This window comes from Eptesicus fuscus, chromosome 9, assembly GCF_027574615.1.
Source record: "Eptesicus fuscus isolate TK198812 chromosome 9, DD_ASM_mEF_20220401, whole genome shotgun sequence".
NCBI lineage: Eukaryota > Metazoa > Chordata > Mammalia > Chiroptera > Vespertilionidae > Eptesicus > Eptesicus fuscus.
Window position 1 is genome coordinate 72,539,260 of NC_072481.1, and position 11,933 is coordinate 72,551,192.

Genomic DNA, 11,933 nt, shown 5'->3' on the forward strand with positions numbered 1-11,933 from the left:
TTTTTTTTTGTTAAGCTCCCAAGCACATCAAACATTTCAATAAAATACTATTTATCTGCTGAGCTCGACTAATCAACCACAGGAAACTTTTGGGGTCTTTTAGGATCATTTTGTCTTTTCCTCTTTCATTAAAAAACAAAACAAATAAACAACAACAAAAAAACTATTAGCACTTGCTGAGTGTTTGAGAAAGAAAATGGTAAAATGGGAGGAATGAGAGGACATGTTAACTTGATAATTTTTTTTCCCCTCTGATTCAAATGTATTTGCTGTCAAGACCATTACAAATGAACCCTGCTAATGTTGTATTTTCTGAGGTTCAGTGGTGATGCTTGACCTAAAGTTAAAACAATAGCTGTGGGCCTCCTCTCACCCCTCATCCCTTTGTGTGGGAGCTTTCCGCCCCATGATCAGAAACATTGTTGCCATGCACCCTGCTGCTTCTCCCCAGCACCTCTCTAAGCATTGCAAAGGATGCCTTGAGAATATGTATACATCCTATTGTTAACGAAAAAAAACCATTGAAACCTGTAAAGAATTTAGTGAGTTTATTTGAGCCAAACTGTCGACATATGCCGGGAAGCAGAACCTCAATGAATTGAGATAATGCTCCGAAGAAATGGTGGGTTCCATCTGTATTTATACATTGCCATCAGAGGAGGGACATAGGTGAGCTACATGAAATTCATTGGTGACGGATTAAGGAGGTGGGATAAAGTCAAACGGTGGGAAACCCCTGGGATTGGATAAAAAGTAAAATGATGGACACATACTTAGGTGGGTACAGGAACAATGAACATGATAATGAAGGAATTTGAAGTATCTATCCCGGCGCCCACCACATTTGGTTGTGCCCCAGGGGCTCCAGCAAAAGAAGGAAGTTACAAGTTACCCAGACATCTCACAGATATGTTATCTTAGAGGCAAAAAGGCAAATGGGCTCAGTAAAGATCTAAGTTGACCTTTGTCAGGGAAGATATCGGCCTAGGACATGACTGCCCACTATAACCTGTTTGTAGTTAAATATTTAATTTTCAGACCATCCTTTGTGGTTATTTCAGGTCTCTGAGTTTGCAAGACTGCCACGCAGGCCTCCCCTGAGCTTGTCAGGTTAGCATGTGGCTCCTTCCGTTCACACTATGTATCCATCAGGATAGCCTCAGTTATGAAAAAATAATTGCACGGTCTTAGTAGTTTCAAACAACCAAGATTTATCTTTTTTTTTATATATAATATATATTTTATTGATTTTTTACAGAGAGGAAGGGAGAGGGATAGAGAGCTAGAAACATCGATGAGAGAGAATCATCGACCAGCTGCCTCCTGCACACCCCCTACCAGGGATGTGCCCGCAGCCAATGTACATGCCCTTGACCGGAATCGAACCTGGGACCTTTCAGTCCGCAGACCGACGCTCTATCCATTGAGCCAAACCGGTTTCGGCCCAAGATTTATCTTGATCACAGAACACTGTATTGCAGGTGGTCTAGGGGCTCTGTATCTCTTAGGGACTTGCTGAAAGAAGCTCTGTTTGAACTACAAGGCAGAAGAAAGGGAATGTGGTACATGAAGCACCTGCCTGGGAACCTTTTGCCCAGATATAAGTGAGAAAGCATTGCAGCAAGCCCACTGTCCCCTTGTAACCTCTACAGGGGTGTGATTGCCACAAGTAGCAGTAACCAAATATTTGGAATTCTCTTTCCAGACGCATGTAGGATTGAACTGAAACTTGCAGTCAATGAAAAGTGAGCAGGAAGTGATGATGAATACTCAGGGATGGCTACATGATTTGTGAGGTATAGTATAAAATGCAAATATGTGATTTCTTGCTCAAGAATTATTAAGAGTTTCAAGAGAGTGACTGCCATAAGCTAATTCCAGCAGGTCATAAATGCAAGAAGCTCATCAAAAGGTTGGTGGATCTTGAGCCTTCAGCAAGGGCTGGAAAATACATATTATTGCCCGTGGAAATGGCTACGGGCATTTCCCCAAACCTGAAAAGGATGCATAAATGATTGCTTGCTGCCAGAAAGTTGAGGGCATTTTAATCTACATGTTATTGCCTCCTATTGGCCAAACACCTGAATAGCCATAGGCAGTTCCTCCAGTCTGACAATGGATTCTGTATACTAAACCTTGACTTTGATATGTATATCTACCTTGCTTTAGGACAATTTGTGTTAATAAAAAGCAAGGGGTCTAGAGATTCGGGAGAACTTGGTTCCTATAGCCAAGTTCCTCTGGTTCCCCAAAATGCCTTCCAAAATTATGTTTTGTCTCTAGACTCTTTAGTAATTTACAGCAGACCCTTCTCCAGATTCCTGAACCCTTCTAGATGCTGGACAAGACCCCCGGTAAGTGACATCAGAGTTTTAAACCAGACAGGGCACCCTTCTAAATGTGGTGCCCTGTAAAACTGTGCAGGTCTCACATCCACAAAAACTGGACCTGCATACAGCCCAGGAAGGGATCCAGGAAAACAGGTCCTCTATGGAAGCATCTGATGATGCTAATTTAAGGTTGTGTTCTTGCCCAGAGTGACCACATAGAGTCAAGCAGGTTGTCTGCTTATCTCACAGGAGGTGCTTTCAGGATGAGTAAGACAATGTAAGATGAAGATTTTTCCTTTGCAAACCCCTGGAGGGAGGTGGCCTCTAAATTCAAAGCATAATCTTTCCCCAACAGTGATTTAATGACACTAATTACACTCCTGTAGCTGCACTGTGTCACTCTTATAATTTCCTTACAGCAGGAAGGTTGGGAACATCCTCCCTACCCTGACTTTTTTTTCTTTTTTTCTAGACTACTAGAAATTGTAGTCTGCCAATAAGCATTAGGAAGGATTTCCATTTGACTGTGTCTAGTTCAGCAAAGCTAAATTAGAGAACAGGTTTATTGGGGAGATGGGGAAGAGGACTGTTAACTGGAACTTCTGGTTGAGATGAACCCTAGTCTATTGTGTCCCCTCCTAAAACAAAGAGCCCTGGAGAATCTGCCTGGCTTGGGTAGATCTTTATGATTCAGAAATTTTATTTTGATTATTTTAAAATGTAAGAAGGGAAATCTTTTGGATTAAACTTTTTTTGGAGTCATATGCTTGTTTCAATGGCATGAGGAGCAATGCCTCTGCTGTATAGTCTTACTGCCTGATAGGACTGTAGCAGATGCTATTGATTCCCGGTCCAAATCCCCCAGCTCCTGTGGGGACTGGATGCTCACTGGGGCTCACCCCTCAGAACCACTCTGCCTCTCCTGTGGGACTGCCCTTGGCTTCCATTCAACCTGGAAGCAGTTCATGGCCCATGACTCACTGATGGGAGGGTACAAAGGACCAGACCCCTTGCCTCAAGATGGGAACAACTTCGTGGTGTGATTTATGTTCTAGAGTCCTCCATGAAGCAGGCTAAGGCTATAGTTTACCCAAGACCCCTTTCTTTTAAAAAAAAAAATTTTATTGATTTCAGAGAGGAAAGGAGAGGGAGAGATAGAAACATCAATGATGAGAGAGAATTATTGATTGGCTGTCCCCTGCATGTTCCCTATTGGGGATTGAGCCACAACCCGGGCATGTGGACTGGAATCAAACCTGAGACCCTTCAGTCCTCAGGCCGATGCTCTATCCACTGAGCAAAACCAGCTGGGTTACCCAAGACACCTTTCTTGCTTAATTCTCTTCCTTTCCCTACCCCGATTTCCTCTCTCCCTTTCAGGTTTTTCATTAGGGAGAGTCCCTCATAAATCATCTTGGCCAAATCCTGTCTCAGGCTTTGCTTCTGGGGAACTGCAGATGATACAAGAGCTATACCTACTTTATGTGAAGGGAGATTCATTCTGAATAGTCAATTGTCACTGGGTCAGAACTTATACTAAAGGACTAGAAGTATAGGTATAGTCTCTTCCCAGGAACAAGGACCTGATTTTAATGATATCGAAGAAATAGTCTCTTCTTGCCTTTTCCTAGCATGTTGATGGCTAAACATGCCAGAGATGAAAGGATGAAGATACATATTAACATCACTGATGATGGCTGCTCCTACATGGTGTGGGGGCTAAAATATATATATACTTTTCTTCCCACCTTCTAAATTATTCTAGCTGGGCTGATAATCAAATGAACAAAGATTAACAGGAGAAAATCAAATTTTAATATGTACCCACAGGGAATTTTCATAAACATAAAAATTCCCAAAGACAGTGAGGTAAAATTGGGAGGATATAACATTTGGACAAAGGGGAGAATGGAGTCTTAGGCTTCAAAAGTGAAAATGGGCAATTTACAGGTAGTTGAGGAAGAGCAGAGCATACACGGCAGGCAAATTCTTGCTAGCCAACCCAGAAACAATGGGACCCAGGGAGTGAGCTGGGGACCAGGCCCCTGCCTGGAGCCTTCCTATCTATCCTACTTAATTCACGTTAGGCTGAGGTGATGTGCTAAGATTTCCTTCCTAGAACAGGTCTTTCCATATGAATCTATTGGGCAGAAAAGGTGCAGGTTCAAACATTTTTTTGTCTGAGTCTTTTGTTTCTTAATAACCAGCTTGAAATCAAATCCCAAAAGTCAATTTCAGGGTGGTGACATTTTGGTCCCCTTCAATGGCAACCGTCATCACTAGCAGTGCTCCTTCAGAGTGGGTCTCGGGTAGCCATTGTAACTCACCTCCTTCTCCTGTCCCTACTCCATGGGTCCAGTCGGCCATTGATGGTGTGGCAATATCATTGCTAGTGTGCACATTGAGTAAGTGCTTTGCATCAGTCAACTCCCTGAGTCATCAACGTCACTCCATCTGGTAGGTCCAAGGCCATAGAAATAATAGGTGGCCCAGGCAGATTTGCACCTATGCCATTTGGCTCTAGATTCCATTGCCTGGCCGCTCTGCTCTATTGCCTCACAGGTAATAAAGGATGATTCTCGCCCTCTTCATAAGGTTGCAAGGATTAAATGATTTCATATGAATAAAACACTTAGCATCACGCCTAGCACATAGTCAGGGCTCCAAAAAGTAATAATAACAGTTATTATTTTGTGGAAGAGTTTATAGAGATACCAACATTTGGGGACCTGGAATCAGTGTCATCTTAGTCAATTCCTTTTAAAATACCAATGTTTCTGTTCCTGCCTCACTGACCTCTGCTCCTCCCTGTGCTTGTAGGCACAGCCTAGAAACAGGTTTCTTTCAGCACCACATTTCACAAAGTGGTGGTGATATCACAGTGTCCCCATGTTCACACACTCTTACAGTCATTGCTCTTTATGGTTTGGGAGTAACATAAAGAAAGTCACAATTCAGTCTGGCTAGAACTGAGTTGGATATTTTTATTATTTCCAAGCAGAAAAAAAGAACCACACAGGAAATGGGCAACCAACTCATAATCTTATAACTGAGTTGGCAGATTGGAAAAACATCTCTAGACAGAATCGTTGCAATGGTGGTATCTTTAGATTTCACAGTGAGTCATCTGCATCCTTCACCCAGTGAGTCAGCTGTGCTCTGACTGGCACTGAGCATTTATATTTTGGTTGAGTAGGAGCCCATATGACACCTATCCTCGTCAATTGCAAACTTGCCATTTACACCATTTATAATGATAACTTATTGAATTGTGGTGTGTGGATTATCAACTACTTAGAGCTTTTGTAACTGTTCATGAAAGACCTAGAGAAGTTGAGGGAGCAATTTGTTTTCTGGGAAGTGGTTAACAATAAAGTCATAGTGACTAATGAGAACCAGGGCATTCATGAGGACATAGAAATACACCTTGCTGGCTTAGTTGTTCATGGATGCAAATTAGCTCAAGTTAGAAACAGCTGGGAAGTGAGCTAATTTTAAGGTATAATGCTGCTTCAAGTTTACATTTTCTCCCAGAACATATACACTAAGTGGCCAGATTATAATGACCACCCCATCAGTACTTCGTTGGACCACCTTTTGCCTTCAATACTGCGGCAATTCTTGGCATTGACTCCAATGTTGAAAGGTGATGTGAGGAATCTGACAACATGCCTGATGAAGAGCACTGTCCAGTTCTGTGAGATTTGATGGTTGTAGAACCAGCTGCCTGATGCCTCTTTTAACTTTGTCCCACAAATGCTCAATTGGATTGAGATCTGGTGATTGTGGGGGCCACCTAAGCAAGGTAAAGTCTCCCTCATGTTCTCGAAACCACTCCTGCACAATACGAGCACCGTGGCATGGTGCATTGTCTTGTTGGAAGAAGCCATCTCCATTGGGATACGCCATCAACATGATAGGATGAACTTGGTCAGCAACAATACTTAGGTATGTTGTGCTATTCAAACGTTGTTCCACAAGAATTAAAGTGCCCAAATCATGCCAGGAAAACATGCCCCAAACCATAACATTGCTCCCACCAGCTTGAAGGGTTGTATTCATGCATGTGGGGTGCATGCTTTCATGCTGTTTCCGCAAAATTCTCACTCTGCCATCTGCATGATGCAACTGGAAATGTGATTCATTGGACCACATGACTTTTTTCCAATGCTCGACTGTCCAATCCTTGTGTTCCTGTGAGAATTTGAGACGTTTTATCTTGGTAACGGCAGGTGTTCAAACAGGCCTTCGGCTTCCATATCCCATACGATGCAATGTACGGCTAATTTGCCTACAAACGTCAGGTGGTCATAATAATCTGGCCACTCAGTGTACAGTAATAGTTGACTGAGAGTGAGAGTGAAGGTTGTGAAGGTTGTGGGGTTGAAGATGGGAACAGAGGGATGAAATCATGTATAATACATTATGACATTTTAACTGTAACTGTGAATTCATTAAAACATCCTATATAATAAAATCCTAATATGCAAATCAACCAAACAGCAGAACGACTGGTCGCTATGACCCCCACTGATAACCAGGGGCCAGACACTCAACACAGGATCTGCCCCCTGGTGGTCAGTGTGCTCCCACAGGGGGAGCGTCGCTCAGCCAGAAGCCAGGCTCATGGCTGGTGAGCGCAGAGGTGGTGGTGGGAGTCTCTCCAGCCTCCGCTGCAGGTGGGCAGTAAGGAGCAAAGGGTCCTGGACTGTAAGAGGGCACAGGTCAGGCTGAGGGACCCTCCCACTCCCCCAAGTGCACTAATTTTGTGCACTGGGCCTCTAGTAAGTAAATATAATCTTTAAGATAAAGTGCTCAAATCCCACGCAGGCCAGTTTAGTATCTATTTAATTGTCACAATTAGTAGACTTAGTTTCTGATCATAGGACAAGTGAGAGAGAGAGTGTGGGTGGAGCAATTGAAAGGGATCACAGGAATTAGGGAAAAAGTCCAATTGGATATCTCTTCAGTTTGCTGATGACACTTAAACATGCAGTGTTCACTCTCTCTAGGAGAGAAGCCTGTTCGGTGGAAATGTTACAAAGAGATTCAGTATGGATTGGACCAATGATGACATTTTTGTTAGGCTTAGATTTTGTTTGCTTGTTTTGCTTTATCTGCATATGTTTAAGTAAATCATGGCTAATTTGCTTTGACTATCTGGACATATTTTTTTCTTGGTAGTTTTGAAAGAATTAATTTATTTGTTATTAAGGCACCCAGTACAATGGATAAGTAATAGAACAGATATAACTTTACTGCCTTCAAGTTTCAGTTTCTTAATCTGTAAAATGGGGATTACACTTCGGGGTTTTGCTATAGGATTAATTTTGACAGTATATGAAATTCCCTGGGTGATGTGTGTTTACAGCCTAGGTATTCACTGAATAGTACCTATTAGGGTAACAACCATGATGACAGTGAGAATCCTCATTTCTTTTCTTATATGGATAGTGAATCCATATAAGGCATGTTCCATCTCTTTCTTCTCACTGAATGGAAGGTTCCAGTAAAGATAGTCTTTAGCTTCCATTGTATTCTTTATAGTCTCAAGATCCCTCTTTACTGTGATGATCAAGCCCTCCTTGGTCTGAGGATGAGGTATCCACAATAAATGATGACCTGGCTACTTATGTTGGGCTATTTCCTTTTCAAAATGGCATGACAGTTTAGAATATAAAAGCTAGAATTATTAATATAGTGTTTTTCAAATTTGCAGGAATGATAAACTGCTATGATAAGCTTTGAACAATCCTTTTCTCAGTTGGAATCTTGTTCAGAACCTCAACACATGAAACAGGCAGACTCAGAGCTACTCTCATTGAAACTAGTAAATATGTTTTGGGAAGGGAGTTTCTGGGAGGAATGTTGTTATGTAACCTCTCTGGCCTCCACTGTGACATGCTCAAGGCACCTCCAAGGCACTCTTGGACTTAGAGAGCTGGCTGGTGGTCAATTAGGATGACAAAACAAATGGGAAGTAACAATTGAACCTTTATTTACTTCCTGTGATGTTGTAAGAAAGAAGCCAAAAAGAGGGAGGGCTAGTTCTCCCAGTGTCCCATTTCCCTCGGATCAGCACAGAAGTGGGGAGGGGATCTCACTTTTAAGGGACCCCCAAATAAAAGGCTTCTGCTATTTTAAGGTCCTGGGGCCTGGGGAATGGAGAACAACACAAGGCTTCTGAATGGAAGTGCCTAGGCTAGGAATGCAAATATGTATATGAGAAAGTTGTGTGGGAGGGTGGGAAGGACAGAGTCCTTGATAGTAATGCCCTCCAGAGACTTCAGTTCACAAACCGTGCACCAACTAAAGTGGAGACAGCAGCTTGTGTTTGGGCCTAAAAGATTAAACATGGTTTGAAAACTACTGTAATACTTGATAGAATATAGGGTTAATTTATGAAGGAAAGTTATAGTCATTTAGCCTTTAAGGAGAGTGAAGTTTAATACATTTTGTGCTAGTAAATAGTTTATATCTAATTGGCTTAGTAAACTCACTTTAATGTGGCAATTGATATTGCTTTAGAAGACATGCTCTTTATCTTGCTGATGGAAACCAAGATGGGTTTCTAGTGCCTAGAAAATAATTTTTTCATCCACTGTACATGTCCAGACCTTCATGAGTCTTCCAAGAGGTGGACTAAATAACTGTCAACAGTAGCCTAAAATGTTATAGCCTAAAAGTATGAAAGCTCTTGTAAAGGAGATGTCAGTCATTGTTTATTAGTCAATTTCGTGGCTGCTGACTAATTAGGATCAGAGGAAGAGTCTTGCCAATTAGAGTACTTTGCCTCTTGAGTCAGATTGGAAATAATGACTTACAATTATTCAGCATTTATACAGCACTTTTATATGAATAAAATGCACCAATCATTTAAAAAATATTTTTATAGATTTCAGAGAGGAAGGATGAGGTAGAAAGAGATAGAAACATCGATAAGAGAGAATCATTGATTGTCTGCCTCCTGCACGCCCCCTACTAAGGATAAAGCTTGCAACCTGGGCATGTACCCTGACTGGGAATTGAACCATGACCTCTTGATTCATAGGTCACCAACCCCTGAGTCATACCGGCCGTGGGATCATTTTTATTAGGGATGACCATGTACCTTTTGGGATTTCAGTGCATTTGTGTTGGTTGCGAAGTGTATTCAAAATGGCATGACAGTTTAGAATATAAAAACTAGAATTATTAGTATAATGTTTTTCCTCTGTCTATATAAAAGAAAACAGAAACAACCTTAGGGTATGGCATTTCATTTTCCAACTAGTGGCTCTGTGCACTAAATTCATGCATGGGGGGATATCCCTTAGCCCAGCCTGCACCCTCTCCAATTTGGAACCCCTCGGGAGATGTCTGACTACATGGACTATTTGGATTTTGTATTCCACATGCTCCATGTACCATATTTGATTTTACAATTTGAAAAAGTCAAGGACACTGGTCTTCATCCAGAATTTCTGCCTTACCTATACGGTCAATGTCATCTTCTGTTCATAATTTGGATTCACTATCTAATATCAATAATACTAGAGGCCCGTTGCAGGAAGATTCCTGCAATAGGGCTTCCTGCTGCAGTCTCCACCACCCCGTCAGCTTCCCTCCCTTCTCCCTGCCTGCTTCCCTCCTTTCTCCACCCCGCCTGCTTCCCTCCCTTCTCCCCCACCCCACTTGCTTGCTTCTCCACAGCTTTGCTCCCTTCTGCAGTGATTGGCTTCTTTCTACACAATCTTCAGTCTTTGCTCTGTGCCTTGATATGCAAATTAACCACCATCTTGGTTGGGTTAATTTGCATACTCGCCCTGATTGGCTGGTGGGCATGGCTTGTGGGCATAGCGAAGGTATGGTCAATTTGCATGTTTCTCTTTTATTAGATAGGATGTGAGCATGAGGTAGTCCACGTTTCTGAAATTCAATTACATGAATTTTAGCTATTACTTTGCTAAATAAATGGAATTTACATATATCATTTAAAAGAGCATTCAGCTTAATATTAAAAACTCTGGCTACCAAGTCAGGTCTGTTTTCAACTTTTTGCCAGCATTGTAAATTGTTTGTAATATCTGCCGATTTGGGGTTGCATGTCATGGTTATGAATAAATTGGGCTTGTCATACTTTGTTACAATTGCCATAGCATCTTTATATCACTGCTGCATATTTCTGGGACTACCCTCAAAAGATGATGAAAGTATATCATTTTACCAATCGGCACATTGTCATTTTCAGATCTAGATGTGAGATAATCCATCAAACCACTATATTTTTCAACTCTCAACTTAGATTGGCTTGTTTTAATGAAATTTACCCGATTGGCCTCCATTTTTTAATATGAATTGACAATAAACTGTTAATTTTTCTGCATTTAAAATAGGATTGAATGTGTCCCACACAGAAAGATGAAATCCATAATATTGCATTTATGTGACTTGTATCCTTTCATTTTGTCTAATATCATTGTCGATTACACTGTTGTCTCTGAGTCTTAATGTAATATCTGTTCCCCAGCCTTTTTCACCATGTGGAAAAAGAATAGGATATGTCATTGCATTTAATGTAGGAAACAGGATACTGATTTGTTTCATTTTAGTGGCATTCAGATTATTGGGATCTGATTTACAATGAATAAACAAGTCCCTTTCAAAAGGAGGTTCTCTATCTTCATTTCTGAATATGATGGCAACCTCAGTTACATGGGGAGAATTATATCTACCTGGATCACTGTTATGATTGTATTTAATTGCCATTGTTAGTTCCATGGAAGCAATACCTTTTGCTGCTGCTTCAGATTGGGCTTCCTTTTCTACCTCATGTAGCATCTGGTATGATTTTGTTAATTCATTTATTTCATGCATGAAGTTGTTGATGTTGATCATGAGTCTTTCTGAGCAGCCCTGGTTTTCTGGTATTGCTAATCTTTTACTTGTTGCTTTGGCCATATCTAAAATATAGAGTTGAGCAAACTTTTGAGAAACACCATCCAAAGGATGTAAAGTTCCAGTGCAGTGATAAACTTGTCCCTGTATTCTAAAACAGTATGGCCCATATCCTGATGATGATGCAATATTTGCACCCATTGAAGCAAAAGCAAGCTGCAGGACCCCCGCAGAGCCACCCCCTCGGCATGTGGGGCTGAGGGGACCCTGGTGGAAGCCGCATGGAGCAGCAGCCAGGACCTGACCCTGGCGGGGTTGAGGGAACTCCAGCAGAAGCCACGCTTAGTGGCCGGCCCTGCCCCCACTGTGCGTGCTACCATCATGTGATGGCGTTACGGCATGAGAGTTAATTTGCATATTACCTCTTTATTATATAGGATTTTTAGATGCAAGCTTAAATTTAAGTTGAAAATCCTAACTTTAGAATTCATTTGCATATTACTAACAGATTCAAATAAACCTTTGCTGATTTGTTTGTATGTGTCAGAAATAAAATTCGCATATTGGGTAAAACGGTTTTTTTGTAAATTTTGTTCCAGGACAATTAAAGCCAAAATTGCATACATAAATAACTTAGACAAGGTTTTTAGGTTCAATGGAAGCAAGTCTAAGTAGTTGTGGATATAATTCTTTTGGTAGTGTTCTTTTAGTCTCACTGTTGTATAT